This window comes from Belonocnema kinseyi, chromosome 8, assembly GCF_010883055.1.
Source record: "Belonocnema kinseyi isolate 2016_QV_RU_SX_M_011 chromosome 8, B_treatae_v1, whole genome shotgun sequence".
NCBI lineage: Eukaryota > Metazoa > Arthropoda > Insecta > Hymenoptera > Cynipidae > Belonocnema > Belonocnema kinseyi.
Window position 1 is genome coordinate 29,706,256 of NC_046664.1, and position 22,490 is coordinate 29,728,745.

Sequence of the window (22,490 nt, forward strand, 5' to 3'; positions counted from 1 at the left end):
GCAGAACTGGAACCGACAGAGTCGTCTTGGGTTTGTGTTTTTGTTTTCATGCTGAGAAGGTCACCAGCCTTCAGCAGCGTTGTAATATATGGGAGTTAATATCCGGCTGTCTTCCGTTTTTACATTGTCATCCTAATGATAAGGTATTGGTTTTATGTAAAATTTCACTTTGTCGGTTCTCATCAAATCTCCACGTTTTGAGACCCACTGAGTCGGAAAAAACGACTTTTACGAAGGTGTTTGTCTGTCTGTCTGTAGTCTGTATTCTGTAGCCACGATAACTTTCGTAAGATTCATCAGATTGGATTCTGCTTTGGCACACTTTTTTAAAACCTGAAAAGAAAAAACAAGTTCGTAAAACAGCTATTTTGGATCAAAATTCAAAAAGTGAGCACGTTTCCAAAATTTTTGAAACAACATTTTTTCAAGATTTCAAAATTCTATGAACGGTTATTCACAGTACTCAGAAACCCAAACAATTTATTTTAATGACTTTTATTTATAAAAAGAAAATTATCAGAGTTAAAGCTTTTTCAAAATCCAAAAAAACATACTAAAATGAACATTTCAAGCCAAACAACTCATGACATGAAAAAAAAGAGAGAATAGTTTCTTCAAGAGAAGAAAAATGATAATTTTTGAAAGCCCTACAAGATGATCATAACAACTTCTTTTAATTTGGTCAAAAAGTTAAAAATTCGAAATTTGATGGTACCAAAAGTTTTGGAACCCACATTTTTCAAGATTTAAAATTCTATGTACGATTATTTATAGTACTTAGAAACTGAAACAATTTATTTCAATTACGTTTTTGTATAGAAAGAAAATCATCAGAGTTAGAGTATTTTCAAAATATAAACAAAACAAACTAAAATGGATATTTTCAGCCAAACAGCGAATGATATGAGAAAAAGTCGAGAGCAGAAAAACGTTAATTTTTTAAATACCTACAAGATGATCATAACAACTTTTTTTAATTCAGTCGAAAAGTTGAAAATTCGAAATCTGATGGCACCAAAAATTTTGGAAACCACATTTTTCAAGATTTAAAATTCTATGTACGATTATTTATAGTACTTAGAAACTGAAACAACTTATCCTTATGACGTCTTTGTATGAAAAGAAAATCATCAGAGTTAGATCATTTTCAAAATCCAAAAAAAAAGAAACTAAAATGGACATTTTAAGCCAAACAACGAATGATATGAAAAAAGGCCCTAGAAAGACCTACAAATTTGTAATGAATCACTTTCCGTTAGGACACGTAGTTTTTGATTATAGTCGTAAAAAACAACATTAAAAATTTACAAATTTAAAAATATTGGACTATCGACACCAGCTACGAAAAAAATGAGACAAAACTTTTTTATCTAAAAAAGAGCTATATTTTTTATACGACACGTAGTTTTTGCTTTAGTCGTAAAAAATAACATTCAAAATAAAAATATAAATTTTTTTGGAAAAAACGACATAAGTACGAACTTGAATTAACAGAAAAAAGTTATTCGCCTAAAAAGATCTATAAATTTGTTAATAATAATTTTTCGAAAGGACTTACAATCGTAAAAAATAAGATTAAAATATAAAAAAATTAAATTTTTGGAAAAAGGAAAGAAAAGACGAAAGTGGACATAGGACCCTGTATAGGTTCTTGTATTAGAACCTATGCAGATGCGCAATCATTTTTATTTAATCGTAAAAAACAAGATAAAAAATAAAAAATTATAAAAACAAGGAAATAAGAGTTAGTATGATTCAATTTTTATGCATATTATGAATTGTGATGATATACATTTATTGAAATGATATATTTTTCAGCGCAGCTTAGAATATAATATAAAGCAAAATAAGAAACAAATATAAAAATAATCATAATAAATACAATTTGCTCTTTATTTTTCAATTTTTTAATAAACAATCCCAGGCAGAATTACATAAAAAATGTATTATATTCGATATAAAAGTGTTGCGTATAATGTAGAAAAGTTGGCATGTTGAACAAAATCGAGTGCGAAGCAAGAGCCACGTGATGAGAATGTGTTCGTTAAAGCCGAAAGAGCTTTAACAAAAGAGAGTTCCAAATCACAAAATTACAGTTTCCGGTCCGTTGACCTTTGATTTCAAAAGGTCTGTGTACGAATGCGGGTGAAATGCAAAGAAAGAGCGCGGAGTGCAATTGCTATCAGTCGCGTTCCGAAGGTGCGCTCAAATTCTCGAGCTAAGCTCTTTTAACGAAAGAGAATTGACAATCACAAAATTACAGTGGTGGATGTTTTGAGCCTTAATTTTAAAAGGTTTGCGCAAGAATGTGCGAAAATATATAGACCGAGTGCGTAGCGCGAGGTAAATGCATAATCTAGCGCGAAGCGTAGCGGGCAGATTTGTGTGTGTGTGTTTATTTTAGGCCTAAATCTTTGAATTTATAATAAAAAGAGAGTTAACCCCCCCCCCCTACCCTCGTTCAAAATCTCAGCGTTATTTGTAGTTTGTAGGTTTAAAATTTCTTTTTTATCGTAAAATTATAATAAATTGATCTAAAAAAAGCATTAAAAATAATGAAACTTAGAAAACAGTGTTAGTTGATATTTTTCTTCCCCTTTTTTGCTCTTCGATTATATATAACGTATTATATATCATTGGCGAGCAAAAAAATAAGGAAAAAATATCACGAACCGCGTTTTTTAAGTTGTATTATTTTTTATGATTATTTCATACATCTATATATTCTGCTACATACGTTCACGTGGAAGGGTAGTTTTTAAGTAAATTATAATGAGAAGGAGATTTTCAAGTGTCATATAATTAATTTGGAGTTCTAAATCATTCTTAAATTGTTCAATGTGGTCTTCTAACTTTAAAAACGTTTTTGGTCACGAGGGGTATGTATGTATGACTCAGGGTTAGTTTTTGGAGAACGTATTATATTTATTCGGAGAGAAGCAAAAGAGCAAAAAAATATCAAGAAACAGTGTTTGCTGAGTTTTATTGTTTTAAATGCTTTTTTTCATACATATATATGTTTTGCTGCATACCTTTACGTGGAAGGGTAGTTTTTGGGGAAAACTATAATGAGAGGGAATTTTTCAAGTCTCAAGTAATTAATTTGGTGTCCTAAATCATGTTTACATTCTTGAAGGTGGGTTTCCCACTTTTAAAACGGTTTTGATCACGAGGGGTAAGTGTGTAAGACTTAGGAGTAGTTTTTTGGGAAACGTAATGTATTTCATCAGAGAGCAAAAAAAAGCAAAAAAGCTCCACTAATCATTCATCTCCTTATAATAATTTTTAGTGAGTTTTCGTAGGTGGGGGCGCTGAGTAGACGTCCTGCTGGCGCCGTCACCCTTTTCTCCGAAGTTTGAAGACCAACAAAATTTTGTTTAGCATAAAATTAGCAAAAAAAAGGAAAAAATATGGCTTATTCCATTTTTCAATTTTCCTTGGTGGCCGCGCTGAGTGGACGGACCTGAATTCATTTCAAATTACGCAGGAGTTTTTTGTTGAAGTCACATAATTATTTGTCACTCCAATAAGTTATTTTTTGAATAGAATAAGATGACGCGCATCTTATCTATTTTCCGAAATTTAATGATCCTTTTTTAGCATTACACTGAGAACATCTGAATTATTATACACCATATTGTCAAAACAGAAAAGATATATGGAAATACCGATTGTCGTAATTCCCAGCTTAGAATAGAAAATGATAATTTTAATCAGTTTGATGAGATTTTTTTTAACATGTGAGGCCTATCGATAAATGTCAAGAGATATGTTCAATTCAATTTTCCCTAAGTCAGACAACGTCTATAGATTATTCTCTAAGTTTGAATCGTAAATCAAAATTTCTATAAAAGCATCGCCAGGCTACAATTTTTGGAACTACACTACTGTATAAATCTTTTGTAAGACCTTGAATATAATTTAAAATAAACTTAATAAGCGAAATTTTTAAAAAAAGGAAAATTGCTCGAAAAATCTCTAAATCTTGTAAAATTACGTGATTTTCCTAAAATCCCTTGATGTCTATGGAATCGCTAAGAATCCCTGAATATTCAATATAATTGAACTTTTTTGGTCAAAATTTAACTGTTTGTTAATATTTCGTCATTTTTGTCTGAAAATATATTTTTGGTAGATATTCATATTTCTTGTTAAGGCGCAACTGTTTTGTTGGAAATTATTGTTTTAAACTTTTTTTTTTAATTTAATTATTCTGTTTAAATATAAACATTTATTGTTGAAAAGTTGTATTTTAAGGTTCAACATTTTACATAAAGGGGAAATTTTCAAAAGAACTACAACTGAAATTTATGAAAAAGGAGTTTAAAAAATCCCTGTACCAATTCAAAATTCTTCAAAATTTAAAAGTTCTTTCTTCTGAAGTATAAAGAAGGAAAGTGCTTCAATTAGTTTTTAGAATAGAAGTAGTATTTTGAAATGAAAATATTTCTGAATTAAAATTTTTTTTTTACATTTTTTGTTACGAAATGACCTTTTCCTTACAAATTAAAATATTTGCGGTTGATAGCTGAACTCTCTTGATAAAAAATAATTTTTTTGTTGAAGATTAATTATTTTAATAAAAATTCATCTCTTTTTAAAATTGTAACTACAGTGAAACTCTTCAAAAGTACTCCCTTCTATAGCCCTTACAATAATTGACGCCGCGACGCATGCAGGTGTAACAGGTGCTGTGCGTGATGCGCGGGATCTGCGGCTAACACTCATGCGAGCAGTCAGGTGTGAAGAAACAAAAGCGGAACAGGCTCTAATGAGTTAGTTTCCACTCACCGTTAGCCTCGAAATCGGCGCTATATAAGAGTTTCACTAAAGTTGGTTGAAAATCAATTTTTTAACTAACAATTTAAGGCGTCCAGTAGAAAATTGAACTATTTCGGGTGGAAAATTGTCTTTTTCTAGTTCAAAATTCAACAATTTAGATGCAAATTTGTCTTTTTAATTTGAAAATTCATTTATTCCGTTGACAAATCACGCATGTTGTTAAAAAACCTACTTTTTTGGTAGCAAATAAACTTTTTTGGTAAAACGTGAGTTTTTTAAAAAGTTAATCTCCATAATTAAAAATTCTTCATTTTGGTTAAAAATACAAGTATTTCAGTTAAATATTTAGCATTTGAGTGAAACGTCATCTTTTAGGTTAGAAATTATTGTACATAGTTGGAAAATAAACTCGTTTGTGAAAAATTCATTTCAATTTTTTTGCTGAAAATCCGATTTTTTAAGAATTAAATTTTTAATGGGAAATTTAACAATTCTATTTGTGATCGACATTTTATCATTCTTGGATGAAAATTCAAATATTCCGAAAAACAAATATTCCGGAAAACAGGTTTTTACTAATTATCTATTAGACTGGTCTTTGGTACACTCTTTGAGTGTCGAAAATGGAAGTTCAGGTTCGGTAGACAGTAATTTTGGATAAAAATTTAAAAAGTGAGCGCGTTTGAAAAATGTTTGAGACCACTTTTTTAAATTCAAAAATGCTCTGCCCTGCTATTCGTAGTATTTGAAAATACGCACATTTTCCCTAGTGAATCTTTTAGATAAAAGTAAAAATTACCAGATTTGCAAAATTTAAAAATTAAATTACAAAAAATTACGAAATTAAAAAAAAAATGAACGAAAATGAAAATTTTAAGCTAACTGATGCTTGATATGAAAGAAATTCAACCAAAGAAGTACGTTAACTTTTGAAGGCCCTACAAGATTATCATAACAACTTTTTGCATTTTTTCCAAAAAACGCACCCAAAAAATATCTACAAATTTGTTACTAATCATTTTTTGATAGAATGCGTAGTTTTTGTTTTAATCGTGAAAAATAACATTGAGAATAAAAAGCAAATCTTTGGAAAAATTATACAAAGTACGAAAACATATAAATAAAAAATAAAAATTATACATTCAAAAAAGATCTACAAATTTTTAATCAACTTTTGTTATAAGAATATATTAGAAATATAAAAAAAAACTTTTCGCCTAAATTATTTCTAAAAAATTTTCTTCAAGCCACTTTACTCCAGGATCTGTACTTTTGATTTAAATCGTACAAAATGACAATGAAAATAAACAAATCAAATTTGTGGAAAAAGGACACAATTTGCATTAGATAGTTGAATAAAAAATTGTTTTTTATGGGATGCGGACTTTTAAAAATTTTGAAAACAAGATGATAAAAATACGTAAATTTAGATACCAATGCAGAGAATAAATTGTAATAATATAAATTTATTGAAATCATAGATTTTCCAAGGTATCTTTTATAGTAATTAGTGCAAAGTAAGGAGAAAATAATTGAGAAATCATGAATAATAGAATGTATACATTATTTTGGAATATCTAAATAAGTATTACCAACCCGTAATGGGAATGTCTTCGTTAAATCTGAAAGAGTTTTAACAAAAGAGAATTCACAATCACTAACTTACTGTCTGATTTATTGATCTTTAATTGTAAAAGGCCTGCGCACAAATACATTATGGAACGCGAAGTGCGAAAATGTGCAGTATAAAATTCAACTATTCCAGTTGAAGATTCATCGCTTTAGTCGATTCATCAGTTTGGCTTAAAATTAAATTTTAATTTGTGTACAAAAGTGTTTTAACGATTTTTTTTAGAGTTTTAAGTATTTACTAGACAATAAAAATAATTGTTTATGGGAAACAAACGGTTTGAGATGGAATTTACATATTGTACAGTAATAAAAACACTTCTTGACGGAAATATTTTTCTAAAACACAATTACTGTACTATTCATTGTGATTTTCGAAATATTATAAACTTAAATGGGCTTATTTTCAAGCAAAAATAAACCTTAAGTAAATTTTTATTAATTTATAAATGTCAATACATACATTAATTGAAATTCATTTAAGCTTACAATGCATTGAAACTTACATGGAATATTGAAAATATTGTCTTTTTTTAAACCTATTTGACAAAAATGTATTTTTTCACTGCATAAGATGGAAATAATATCTAAAGCTATTTGTTTTTCATAAAGATTTGTTTTTAGTATTTATTTATTGTTTTACAATTCACGAAACAATAGTAAAAACATTGTTATGCTAAAATTAAAAGAAATCTTTAAAATTTTACCTACTCCTTCTAGTTCTAGCTTTCGGCACCAGGTGGCGAAATGGTAGACCACCATCCCCAATAGGATATTTACTGTTTTTGCCAACAAATAACAATGGAAAAACAGGCCTACTTGATCGGAGTGCCCTCTATTGGATTTTTTTGAACTACGATACCCATCCGGATGCTACGAGAACAGAAAGACTAGGGTTGACACATAGATGGATAGGATTTGATAAAAAAAAAAAAACCGATCAAATTTAGATACTTATTATTTGCATAACAGCGATTCTGTTTCAAACTTCTCGTCACTCAAAGTTTAATAACTTATCTGTCAAATTCAACCAAATCATATCGAAAAAAGTTTAATATATCATTTTTTAAGTTTTAATTCTTCATTTTTTGTAAAATATTTTAAGAAAATTAGTTATCAAGGCAGTGGTAAAAGCTCCTTCGCAACTGTTAGGCCCTTGCAGTCGATCTGCGATATCGCGAGTGTATACCGAACGGAAACAGCGCAGACGCGTCCTTTATGGATTTTCCCCTGCACTCTGAATCTCCAAGGAGGGGTCCAATACTCTCCACAGAAAAGGTAAAGGCACGATTCGTATAAGGTGCATCAGAGGGAAACGACGGGTGAGGGTTCGAAACGGGCCGGGTCCTCCTCACTCTTTTCAAAAAAATAAATAAATACAAAACGATAAATTAAACCTTTGAATTAATTTAATTTATTAATAATAATAAAATTGGCACCTTTTTCGCGAGATCGAAAAAGGAAGAAACATGAGTCCTTATGGTGTGTGTAATCGGATTTTCTCGCGTGACTTGGTGGTGCGTGTGGTGTGAAAACGTGTAGCAAGCATTGGGTGTTGGGGCATCGATAGTCTGGTCATTACATGGCGCTACTACTTCTGTCAACTTAAAAACCACGCGACACTTGCAGAGTGAGTCAAGTCTTTATTTTATGCCATTCTCACCATTTTTTTATACCAGAATAATTTACAGAGCTAAATGAATACAATTTTATAAATAATTAAGTTTTAATGAATTTATATATGTTTAAATAAATTTTGTTTACAAAAAAATACTGAAATAATATTTGTTTAGTTGGCAAGAGTTATATTTCGTATTCGTTATTTGAATATTTATGTTTTTTTTTTTAAATTTTGATTTAAACGAATTATGTTTCTAGACTGAGAAGAAAGATTACTTTAGTTAAAGAAATGTAGTATTTTGAATACATCCAATATTTTTTTTTAATCCAACTAATATTTTTTCAGTTTACTATAAATATTAAGAGACTAAAAATTTTCGAAGCATTGTAAAAAAGGATTGTGACAAAGGGAAGTCATTTTTTGTTATTGAAATTTTATTGCTAAAGATTTCTTAAACTAATTTTCTTTATCCTTTTAATGATACTTTTTTATTAAAAATATAGAAAAACTTAAAATAGTGAAAGTGCATCGATTGGAGCTTTAGGTTCTGTTTAGGCAAGTACACTGAATTTAATATCGGTAACGCCCAATGGAAAGAAAATTTATCAGCTTGATGATAATTTTTTTATCTTACTCATGAATAATGGATTTTATTTATTTGTATGTCGAAAGAAACTTTTTTACAATGAAAAGGGCGTTATTATTTCTTTATCAGCATTGATTAACTTTGGTTCAATGTCAGATTAATAAAACATACATGACTCTGACCAATCCAGTATGTTTTATTAGGTATTAAAAATTAAAAAAATTTTCATCAGAACAGTTCAATTATTATCCAAAAACAGACTAATTTTCAAACCTGGAAGAAGAACTTTCAGCAAAATATTTGACTCCTAACACAAAAATATTAATGTTTCATCACGAAAGACGAATTTTTAAGCAAACAACTAATTTTAAACAAAAAAGTTCAATTTTGAACACAAAAAAGGATTTTTAACTGAAATAATGCACCAAAGGAGATGAATGTCCAAACTGTGAATTGAATTTTCATTTAAATAATTTAATTTTAAATCAAAGATATAGTAGTTGAATTTTCAGTAAAAAAAAAATAATTTTCAACCGAAAAGCTAACTTTCAACAAAATACGTAAATTTTGAATAAAAAATTACTTTCCAGTAAAGTTATTCAACTTTCAGTTAAGTAAATTCTTTACCAAGAAAATATAAATTCTTAAGGAAAAATGTACTGATTGATATTTTATCCAAGAAAGATATTATTTTTAAACAAAAAGAGTTGAATGAAATAAATTAAGATTTTTTTTTCATTTAAACAGTTGAATTCTCAACCAGAATGATAAATAATCATGAAAAAAGTACTAATCGATATTTCAACAAAAAAACTCATTTAATTTTAAACTAAAAAAAGTTGAATTAAAAGAAAATTAATTGTCATTAAAGCAGTTGAATTTTCAACCTAAACAGATTAATGATCAATTAAACAGTTATGGTTTTTAACCTACAAAGATGTATCTTCTACCAAAATAAATGAATCTTCAACCAAAAACTAAAAAAGGGGTTTTTGCCTAAATGTTTAAACTTTCAACAAAGTGATTAAATTTAATTTTAGTTCATTGAAAATTTCCCGAGTTCCTCTAAATTTCTGTAATTCCCAGACCTGTAGCAATTCTGATTATTCAGATTAAGCATTCGAAAATTATTTTTGATGTAGAAAAGTCATATAGTTAAAAAAATAATTTAAAAAGCTGATAATTCAAATAAAAATAATTAATTTTAATTTGTTTAACCAATTAAACGTTTGTATGACAACTTAATTTTTCTTCATTAGCGAAGAAAACAACTAAGCATGGTTTTTTAACCATTTGGCAATTTGCCTAATCTAGTCCAGTAATTAAGGCGAGAGACCTCTCACACGAGATAATCTAGTTTCGTCTATGAATGAAATCCGTTAATCAGAATTCGGAATATTTATCATCCAATTTATTATTGTAAATTTATATGAACATATCCGTTAATCAGTTGTATTATATAAAATTCATTTCCTTAGGATTATTGTTGGATTAAAAACGATTATAGATTCCATTTCTATTTGAAGCTAGTTAATTAAATTTAAAATAAATTATTTATTTGGTGATAATTATTGATAGAGTATTTATTTCAAGAAAATATAGCATACCAAATACATCAAATATATCAATTTAATTATAATGTAAAACAGGAAGGTCTCTGATAATGAACACATGCATTCTGTTTTATCTGTAGCTATCATGTCCAACAAGAATTGACACGCAATTGATTACATTTGATATAATGTTTCAGTAAAAGTCTTTCGTTTATCAAATTTGAATTTGCTTGCAAAAACTCTTGAAATTTGAATAATTTTATTTTTAAAATTCTCCTTCAGAACCTCATTTCTAATTCTTTAATAAACGAAGTTTACTGATTGTTTACTGTTGAATTTGAAAATTCAACTAAATTTTTTTTCAATAAAACATGAAATGTTTGAAATTTTTGTTCAAAAAATGAATTTTAGAACAAAACGAATTTTCAAACTGTTTAATTCACGCAAAAAAATCGAATTTTCAACGAAGTAGTTTAATTTTCTACCAGATTGATGAATTTTTAAGCCAAACAGAAAAATCTTCTACAAAATAGATCAATTTTTAACTACAATGATGAAACAATTATATCAATACTTTTAAAAGTAATTAATCTTTAAACTAAGTATTGTTTTTTCGACCAAAAAATCCTGAATAAATTGTAACCGGACATTAGAATTTCAACCAAAAGGAATGAATTTCCAACCTAGAAAAAGATAAATTTTCTACCATAAAAGGTGAATTTTCAATCCGAGAGGACGAAATTTTAACTAAACAGTTGAATTTTCATCTATAAAAAAACAATTTTCAATTTTGAAAGTGAAAAAACTGGCCGCCATTTAAAAAAAAAGATAAAAATTCAACCATCAACAGATAAATATGGGAGCAAAAAAAAAGATAAACTTTTAGAAGAAAATTGAATTTTCAGCACAAAAAGTTGAATCTTTAACAAAAAAGTACATTTTCAACTCAGGAAGAGAATTTTCTACTATAAATGATAAATTTTCTACCAAAATATAAATTTTTAACAAAATAGTTCAATCATATATAGACAAATTTTTACACAATAAAGATGAAGTTTAAATCAAATATTAAAATTTTAAAATAGGAAAGTTCTTTTTGAACCAAAAATGAAACAGTCAACATTTTCAGCGAAAAAAAGTTGATTAAAAAAACTTATGTTCAATCTGTTAAATAAAACCGGGAATGACGGCTTTTCAACGAAAGAGTTTAGTTTAAAACAAAAAATAGGAATTACAACAATAAAGTTAATTTTTAACCAAATAGACGAAGTTCATTTTCAAACAGAATGAGGGACCAACTGAAGCAATTTTTGTAAAAGTAGGTAATCTTCAAACCAATTATTGATTTCTCAACCAAAAATACGATTTTTTAACAAAAAAGTTGAATCCTCAACCAAAACATATTAATTTTCAACGAAAAGAACAATTTTTGACAAAATACATATTCATATTCATACATAATAATATTCTATAAAATAAAAAAGGTGGTGCTTTCCAGAAGATATTTCTTGCATGCTTCCAAATTTCAAGAAAAAAATAAAAAGGATTTTCTCTAAAGCCCCACCTTTTTTATTTCTTCCTATATCTTTTAAGCTTCTGCTTATACAATAAGAAAGATATTCTATCAGCTTTATTGCAGTTCGATTCCCAGTAGAGCCACAAGAGTGGTTCTTTTTTCAGAAAAAATTTAATTTAAAAGATTTTTTCAATTTACTTTCCGCCGAGTCAAAAATTACGTTAAGTATTTTATTTCAAAAGTTAACTTGATTGATAGGTTGATATCTATTTTTACAGTGGTGAAGGAGATACTTACACTGATCGATAGTAACTGTCTCTGATGATAATACCGCTTCCATTAAAATTAGCTTGATTAAGGCGGGGAGAATTGTTTCCCTAAAAAATATAAAATTTGAATTTTTCTCGTAACCGATGCAATATATCTTAAAAGAACAAGAGCAGTGCTTTTCAAAGACTCTTTTAGAGGTACCAACTTTCATGCCCAGAAAAGTTATCTAATCCAAATACAAGATGTCTTCCTCATATGAAATTACAAATTCAACATGAAGTCGGTAAAAGTGCAGGTTATAGAGGTTTAAGAAGACTGTTTTTCCTAATTATTTATAAGCATTTATGATTTTGTTCTAAAATGATAATAAATGAAAATTACTCTCGTAATATTTGAGAGTCAACTATTTTGTATTACTTCAATAAAAATTCGTCAATTCAATAAACAATAACAATTTAAGAATGGCAGTACAGAACTAGAATAGGAAACATTTTTTCTAAAATGAGTTTATTGCATAAAAGATTCTTAAAAAATCAAATACACGTTGGGATTAAAAAAATGAACTTCGAATTCTTATTTTTAACGCAGTAATTAAAATTTTATTTAGAATTTGAGCTTAGAATGTTGGCGTAGTATTTTAGTGTCTTAATAGTTTTTTCTTCCCATCACGATCTTTTTAAAACGATTATTCTGTATTTGAAACAAATTCTCTTTATAGTCTCTTACCCGATTAATCGTCTATCTCAGTGTGATACAGTTGGAATAAATTTCATTTTTCTCAGAACAAAATAAATTTTTGTACAAAAAATTTGTTCTTTTCATTCACTTTCCGAATATCTTGCGAGTAATTTTTAGTTTTGTGAAGAAGTGAAAATTCAATTTTCAATTGATGCCGAATACCGATTTTCAAAACCTGTTAAATTTTAACCTCCAAATTCTCGGACGATTTGCTCAGTGTCAATTAAAAATTGCCAGCTGCCACGTCTTTTTTCTCGAAAATAAGTGTTTCTAATCACATTTTTCGGGCTTAAATCAGCAACACATCTTCTCGGAAGTGGACTTTTGTTGTATCCTTAAATGGTAATTTCGATTTTAGTGAATATTTTTTCGCTCTCTAGAAAAATGGTGATTTTGTTTGTTATCTAGTTTTGAGATGCTAACCTTCAAGTCAACAGTTAAATTTTTAATTTTAATCTTGCAAAAATATTTTTTATTTTTATGAACCCTTGCACTTAACTATACTTAACATACTTAACCTGCCTGCCGCACTTAATAAACCAGTAAAATTACAAAATTTATTTAGTAAAATTTACATAAATTGCTGTTTTATTGAATTTCAAGTTGTTCTGCCATAAATATTAGCACGTGATCATTAAAATACGCAATTTAAAATTTAAATATGTGATGCGCCTGCGTAACGTAGTTTATGTACATTTGCAGCTAAGATTTTTCTATTAAAAAACATCAAGATAATCGTTTGGTAATTAATTAACCTAAATTATATTTTTTATTCAATTACTTGAGAATATTTGATATCTTCAAGTCCAGGAGAATTTGCATGATAGGAGTCTGGGTTTCGAAATTCAAATAAATCGGATTAACTGCATTATTTGAACGTAACAGACGCTAACATTTCGAGGTCGCAAAAACTGACATTTTGCGCCAGATACGAAAGTCTGAAATAATGACCCAGATACTTCGAACCAACATAATAATATCTATATTAAATTTTTTTAATTTAATTTTTGTGCTGGCTTTTTTATTTTATAACTTCAATGTGCAAGTATAGAAGTTGTTAATTTAAACATTATTTTTTATTGCTACCTGCATAAGCAATCACGCGCTACGCTTGCGAGAACTTTCTCGATTTAAGGGAAAAACAATTTTCAAATACAAAATAAAAATTATTTTTAAAGATCTGTTATATATATTTTTAAATTTCTTATTATTATTTTTGAATTGATAAAAAAATTTACCTTTATTATTTATTATTTTCTTTATTATTTATATTTATTATATTTCATATGTAAAATGAAAAATTATTTGATGTTTCCAAGAAATGCTCAGGAAATTGTTCTATTGTCTTGAAACCTTTCAAAATTCTTGAGAAGCTTCAAAGTTTCTTGTTCGAAATCTTTAAAAATCTATATTTTTTTTATTCGTCGAAATCACTGTAAATTTAAAATGATTTTTATATGCTTTAAACACTTCGAAAATATTTTTTAGAGTTTAAACATCATTTTAATTATTATTTAAAAAATAATTTATGAAGGTAAAAAGTCACTTCCAATATTTCCAGGAATCTTAAGATTTTTTTTTAATATATTGAAATTTTTCAACCCCTTGAAAAAACTTCCAAATTGTATTTCTAAATCTTGAAAAATGTACAATTTATTTTAAGTTTTTTAAAAACTTGTATAATTTTAAATTATTTTTGAAATTTTTTAAAAACTGAAGAAAATTTCTGAAAATTTTCCATATGTTTTTTTTGACAATATTGAATAACTGTTTGAATTTTATAAAAATCTTTTAAAACATAATTTTCATACTTTGGCATATACAAATCATTTGAAATTTTCCAAAGAAACTTAAGAAAAAAATATTCCCTTGAAATTTTTAAGTCCTTAAATTTTAATCATTTTAATCCTACATTTATTTCTTTTTTCTTTTCGAACCTTCGGAAATATTTTGGAATTTTTAAAAATCTTATTGGATGTTAACTTGAATTAATTTTTTAAGATAAAAATCTCTTTTAATATACATTTTATGAAACTTAAAATTACTTACGAAAAATTTTAAAACGTGGGAAATTTTTATAATGATTTGAATTTCTTCAAAATTTTTTTTATCTTGCAAAATTAAAAAGTTTTCCTTTGAATTCTTCTATATTATTTTCCGAAATTCGAGGAAATCATTAAAAATCTTTTTAAATATTATCTTGAAATTAATCTATAAAAATAAAAAATCTGTAAATTGTAAAAAGGCTTGATATATTTTCGAATTTCACATCTTTTTGATTTTTTTTTAATTTTATGAGAGTTTGAAATAATTTTCGAAATAATTCTTAGTTTAAGAAAATATTATTTCAAATCCTGCAAAAAATAAAAATAGGTTTAAAATCTTGCATTTTTTTTGACATATTTTCAAATCTGCAAGGCTTCAAATTAATTTGTTCTAAATAAAATAGAAATCAGATATTAATTTTCCCGGAAATTTTATTGCCCGCACCAGTAATCTTCTTGTTACCGGTACGGATAATGCATTCTCTTCGTAAATTAAGGTTTTCACAGATTTTGTCCATAAATTTATTTTTGTCATCTCTGAAAATGTAAATAAGTTTACAAATTATAGTGTGATAGTAGAATATTAAGAACAGATTTAATTTTTAATATTAAAGAACATCTAAAATTAAAATATTTTCTTATATCAGTAATACTTATAAGAATTCAGATAAAAATTATATCGTCAAATAAAATTACTTGGAAGTTTTAATTTAATAAATTAATGATGCAAACATTTTATTATGTTTAGCTTCATTTAATATGGTCCAGGTGTTATGAATAGAATCCCTTTGTCATTTTTGAGTCATTTAGTCAAAAAGTTGAGAATAGAAGTGTTGCCTTTATTATTAAAAATCTGTTTAAGTTTAAATTTTCTCTCTTAAAAATACATTTTTCGATTTGAAATTCCTCATTTGGAAATTTACAATTTTCGTTCCACCAATTTTTTTTAGATTTGATACAAACAAAATCTTTTTACTAAGCTTTCTGAAAATTTAGCCCAATATCAAAATATTCTATACAAAATACAAAATTAAATGTGAAATATTTCTATACAAAGATTTGAAGTATTGAAACCTTTAGCTTTCCTAAACAAAAAACGTTCTTCCTGCAACTCTTGTGCAAAAATAGATTTATTCCTTTCGAAGAAATAGCAATAAGGCAAACCAAGGCGGAACTTCTGTAAAATTAAATTTACTTTCTGCGCTAGCTTTTCTTCTATTTTCAAATATTGAATTTCTTATGCTTCTATTTTAAAAACAAAACAAAAAATAGTTATTTGTTCGACAAATTTATTAAATTAAATATATATTTATTTTTTATTAAAGGGAGTACAAAACTGTTAAAATTTATTTCTTCCGATTTAATGGAGAAGAATGGCCAAATCTGGTTAAAATCAGAGTTTCGTTTTTAAATGTTAATGCTCGCATTATTTCGAAAGATCCGAAACATTTACCCGCACATCGGTGGGCACAATGAAATCTAGGTTTTGCAATAATTGGAATGTATTTAGACCACTTTCACCTTGAATTATATTTAATGTATTTTAGAACTGAAGATATATTTTTCTTCGACATAGAGGGAAGTACCTAATGACCTAAATTTTCAAATATATTTTTTCGACATATTTTAATATAATTTGACCCTAGGAGCTTAAAAATATATATTTTTTAAATGCCCTAATAATATTCAGGCTATTAGGAATTTCTTTCAGTCTAGAGATAGGAAAGCTACCTTATTTGTATAAAAAAAATGTTGAATGTTTAGAATACAAAAATACCATATTTAGTATATTTGTTCACGTCTTCGATATGCATGGATCGGCATACTGTTAAAAAAATTTTTAAACTGCACGGAGAGAAATTTCAAGAGATTAATCCACGGAACTACTTCTTGCTCTTAATCGCTTTAAAAGCGAGGGTTCCTAGATCTAATTTTTAACCTAATAAATAAAGCGTTCCGAGAATTAATCTTCTTGGTTGAAAACTAATCTTTTTGACTAAAACTTTAAAAATTTACTTGCTTGGTTAAAAAATAATCTTTTTGGGTAAAAGTTTCATTCCTTGGTTATAAAATTTAATTATTTTATTGTAAATTCAACAATTATAAAGTCATTATTATTATTTTTAAATGAACTTTTTTGTTGCTAATTCGTCTTTTTGTTTCATTTAAAATGTTTTTATTTAACCATACAATTTTTTGGATTAAAACATCAACCATTTAGTTTTTCGTTGAGAATTCATAATTTTTTGTTGAAGGTAGAACATCTTTGTTACAAATTAATGTCTGAGGTTGAAGACTCAAAATTTTAGTTGAAAATTCGTCTATTTGGTTGAACATAAAGTATTTTTGTAACATAATTTTGTTGTATTTGTTTAAGTCAAAACTTTTTTAACTGAAAATTTAATTATTCCGTTTTTGGTTTACAATGTTTTTTTAGGAAAAATTCTACTATGTGATTGAACATTCATGTATTGTATTGAAAATTAATCTTCTTGGTTGAAATATTAACTACTTTTTTAAACTCTTTTGTTAGGAATACATTTTTTTATGATTCATCATGTTAGATGAACATTCATATCTTAGGTTACAAGTCTTACTATCCTGTTGAAAATTAAATTTTTTAGTAAAACTCATCTTGTTTACGAAAAGATGAAATATTATTGTAAAAATTCATAATTTTTGTTAAACATTCGTCATTTTAGTTGAAAACTTATCTCTTTATGCTGAAGATTTTCCTATTTTCTGTAAAATTGTTTTTTTTTGTTGTAAAAATTAATTGTTTTAAATGAAAGTTGAACTATTCCATTTTTCGCAGAAAATTTAACTACTGCGTAGAAATTTCTTTTCAAAACATTTAATTCTAAACATCGATTTCGGGCAGGATTGCATTGTGTGATAAAAACATTAAGTAATAAATAATAGAATATTTAATGAATAACAAAGTATGTAATTAATTTTCAAAAATTTCAAAATTGCTAAAACAGAGCCTATAAGAATGGAAAGCAATTTTTTCAACTTTAAAGGATTTTTAGATCATTTAAAAAAATTTTTTAATAATTTTCATGAATATTTAGAAGTTTCGTAAAAATTTCAGAAATGATTTAAAATTTGAACTTATTCCAAAACGGTTAATGTAAAATGCAGTGCTTAAAAAATTGTTAGGCGATTTAAGGACTTAGCAGCTTTAAAGATAATACAAAAATGCAGAAGGTACTCAGAAATTTCGAAAGATTTCGAGAAACTAACTTTTTTAACTAATTAACCCAAAATTTTAAATAATTTTTTCGTTTACCAAATTTATTATAAAAAAATAGTTCAAACCATTCTAAAAGATTTTTACAATTTTTAAGAATCAATCTGGAAAATTGAAAATAAATTTTTTTAGTTTTGTAGAATTTTTTCCAAATCTTAGGAAACATTTAAATTATTTAAAAAATATTTAAACGTTAAAAAAAAATATTTAAGAGTAAAAACTAGAAAAAACTAGAAAAAATAAATAAAGATAAAACGCTTGAATTCAAGAGAATATTTATAAAGCTTTTAAATTATCACAAAAGATTTACAGAATTGTCAAAAAAGAATCCGAAATATTCTAAAACAATTTTAGGAATAAATCGAGTCAGTTCAAAGAAACTTTAAGAGTTTTTGAAATTTTGAGAAGATGCTGCCTATTTTAACACCTTAAAGATTCTCAAATATTCATAAAATATTGTTAAATTTTATATAAACGTCAAAAAGCCTGAATTATATTTTAAACTACTCATATTTTTCCTCGAATTTTGTAAAGTCCTGCAAATAGTACGAAATTTCTTAGAAATTTTCTAAATATTTTTTGACATATCTGAAATCTTCTTTAATCTTTATCAATTTTCTTGAACACCGTGAAAAATTATATTCACATAACCTAAAAGAAAACAAAAACAGAAAATTACAAAATGCATGGTTATTTTTAATTTTTATTTTGTATTAAAAATTATTTTTCCCTTCAAATTGTAATTTTGTTTCAATTTTTTTGTTTAAAATGGTAATCTTTTTTGGCGGAGGTTTCAAGTATTTTGTTAAAAATTCGTCTGTTTGGATTGCTTCAACTCTTTTTTATTAAAAATTTAAATTATTTTCAGTTTAATTGTCAACCATTATATTTTTTGTTCAGAATTCATGTTTTTAGTTGAATATTTAATTATATGGTTACAAATACGAAACTGAAGTTTCCAACGTTTATGTGAAACGAAAAATAAAAAAAATGTCCATATCTACAATTGTCAGAAATGGATAGTGTAGATTTTGGTGGAAAATAACTACAAAAAAAGCTTCATTCCCCTAGCTGCCGGGGAACGCAGTCATTTTCAACCTCTAAGTCGCAAAAAACGAAAAAAATTCTAATTTCCGTTTTAAGTTTCTTACCTAGAATTTTAGACTTGGATAGTGTAGATTTTAGTAGTATATAGCTACAAAAAAAGTTTCACTCCCCTAACTGCCAGGGAATGCAGTCATGTTCAACCACTAAGTCTCAAAAAACGAAGAAAAAATTATAAATTCCGTTCCAAGTTTCTTAACCCAAATGTTATATGTGGAATGTGTAAATTTTCGTAGTTATTAGTTACAAAAAAAATTTCACCCCCCCCCCCTAACTGCCGGGGAACGCAGACATTTTCAACCCCTAAGTCCCAAAAATCGAAGAAAAAATTACAGATTTCTTTCCAAGTTTCTTACCTGAAATTTTAGACATGGATACTGAAGATTTTGGTAGCAAATAGTTACAAAAAAATTTTTATCCTCCTATCTGCCGGGTCACGCAGCCATTTTCTACTACTAATTCTAAAAAAAGCGAAGAAAAAATTCTAAATGCCGTTCCAAGTTTCTTACCTAAAGTTTTAGACCTGGATAGTGTAGATTTTAGAAGTATATAACTACAAAAAAGTTTCACCCCCCTAACTGCCAGGGAAAGCAGTCATTTTCAGCCCCTAAGTCTCAAAAAACGAAGAAAAAATTATAAATTTCTTTCCCAGTTTCTTACCTAAAATTTTAAATATGGATAGTGTAGATTTTGGTAGTATGTCAGTACAAAAAAAGTTTCATCCCCCTTCCTGCTAGGGAACGCAGTCATTTTCAACCTCTAAGTCTCAAAAAACTAAACAAAAAATCTAAATTCCGTTCCAAGTTTCTTACCCAAAATGTTATATGTGGAATGTGTAAATTTTGGTAGTTAATAGTTACAAAAAAAGTTTCACCCTCCGAAACTGCTGGGGAACGCAGTCAGTTTCAACCCCTAAGTCTCAAAAAACGAAGAAAAAGTTATAAATTTCTTTCCAAGTTTCTTACCTAAAATTTCAGACATGGATAGTGTAGATTTTGGTAGCAAATAGTTACAAAAAATGTTTCATCCTCCCATCTGCCGGGAAACGCAGTCATTTTCAACCCCTAAGTCTCAAAAAGCGAAGAAAAAATTATAAATTTCTTTCCAAGTTTCTTACCCAAAATTTTAGACACGGATAGTGTAGATTTTGGTAGCATATAGTAGCAAAAGCATTTTCATCCCCGTAGCTGCTGGGGAACGCAGTCATTTTCTACCCCTAATTCTAAAAAAAGCAAAGAAAGAAATCTAAAATCCGTTCCAAGTTTCTTACCTACAATGTTAGACGTGGAATGTGTCAATTTTGGTAGTAACTAGTCACACAAAAAGTATCACCCCCCTATCTTCCGGGGAATGCAGTCATTTTCAACCCCTAAGTCTCAAAAAACAAAGAAAAAATTATAAAATCAGTTCAAAGTTTCTTACCTAAAATGTTATATATGGATGATGTAGATTTTGGTAGTATATAGTTACAAAAAAAGTTTCATCCACCTAGCTGCTGGGGAATGCAATCATTTTCTACCCCTAATTCTAAAAAAAGCGGAGAAAAAATTCTAAATTCCGTTCCAAGTTTCTTACCTAAAATTTTAGACTTGGATAGTGTAGATTTTGGTAGAAAAGAGTTACAAAAAAAGTTGTATCCCCCTATCTGCCGGGGAAAGCAGTCATTTTCATCCCCTAAGTCTAAAATAGTTGCAAAAAAAGGATCATCCCCCTGGCTACAGCAAACGCAGTCATTTTCAACCCCTGTATCGCAAAAACAGGATAAATAATGCTGAAATCTGTTCCAGCTTTCTTACCTACAATATCAAATATGAATAATGTTAAATTTGATTTTAAATATTTGAAAGAAAAAAAATCATCTCACTTCCCGGCGGGGGTCACTGTCGTATCAGCCCATAAACTTTAAACATCGATTGATAATGTTTTAATCTGTTTCATCTTTCTTATCTAAAATAAAGATAAGACAAGAATATTGTAGATTTTGATGGTAAGTATTCTCAAAAAAAGTTTTATATTCCTAGCTACCGGTGTTGTAATTGTTTCCAATCTTCGGACCTTAACAATCAATAGAAAAGTTCTAAAATGTGTTCCTTGTTGGGTGAAACTTTTTTAATAACTATATACTACCAAAATCTACACTATCCAAGTCTAATATTTTGAGAATTAGGGGTTGAAAATGACTGCGTTCCCCGGCAGATAGGGGGGTGAAACTTTTTTTAACTATATACTATCAAAATCTACATTATCTACATCTAACATTTTCAGTAGGAAACTTGAAATGGATTTTAGCATTTTTTTTCGCTTTTTAAAGAAAAAGAGGTAGAAAATGACTGCGTTTCCCAGCAGCTAGGGGGGGGGGGGGGGGGGGGGGGGGGGGGGGGGGGTGAACCTTTTTGTGTAACTATTTACTACCAAAATTTACAAATTCCACATCTAACATTTTAGGTAAGAAAGTTTGAACGGATTTTAGATTTTTTCTTCGCTTTTTTTAGAATTAGGGGTAGAAAATGACTGCGTTCCCCAGCAGCTAGTGGGATGAAACTTTCTGTGCAACTATATACTACCAAAATCTACACTATCCATGTCTAGAATTTCAGGTATAAAACTTGGAAAGAAATTTATAGTTTTTTCTTCGTTTTTTGAGATTTAGGGGTTGAAAATGACTGCCTTCCCCGGCAGTTAGTGGGTTAAAACTTTTTTTGTAACTATAAACTACCAAAATCTACATTATCCATGTCAAATAACCATTTTTGAAACAAATAAACCTAAAAATAAATTGATATTCGAAATTTATATTGTATATTCTTTCATTTAATCTTGGATTTCTCTTCTCAAGTTTGATGAATAATCTATGGTTTTTTTGATCAATTTTATCAATTCAATTAAATACTTAGCAGCAAAAGTGGCTTTGTAATCCAAATGAATGGAATAAGTTTATAATTGCAAAACATAGTTCTATAACGAAGTGTTGGTAATTTAATTATCCTATATTAAAAAGGGCAGAAAAATAATCCACTCTTCTTAATCCTTCATTGTTTAATTAGATTAAAATTAAGTATAGTTTAATGAGTTCACAGAACAAAGTTTTCTGCGTGAAGTAATATGTATAGGTACGAGGGTAGTTCAATAAGTCCTTAGAATGACCAACAGATGGCGCGCGAATCGCTCCAAATCATCTGTTTTCAGTCAGCACCACTCCCGACTAGATATATGGTGCAGTCACAGTCCACAAGCTGAGGCCACAAGGATATCTATAGGTGCAGTTGTTTCAATTCTACATGAAAAATTAGACATGACAAAGCTATCGGCAAGATGGGTGCCGCGTTTGCTCTCAGCTGAGAATAAACGCAATAGAGTGGTCGCCTCTGAGGCTCTTTTGGCGCGCATAAGTCG

At 27.8% G+C, this 22,490-nt stretch overlaps 1 protein-coding gene across 3 annotated transcripts in view; it reads left to right on the forward strand.

The window, feature by feature from the left end:
• Positions 1-7,604: 7,604 nt before the first annotated feature.
• The window catches only part of LOC117178851 (glycoprotein 3-alpha-L-fucosyltransferase A-like), a 43,269-nt gene continuing 28,383 nt past the window's right edge, over positions 7,605-22,490 (forward strand). The window contains exon 1 of one of the 3 annotated variants that reach the window (XM_033370358.1): positions 7,605-7,689. The gene's annotated coding sequence lies outside the window, so the exon portion shown is untranslated. The other 2 variants (XM_033370356.1, XM_033370357.1) reach the window with 2 other exon arrangements.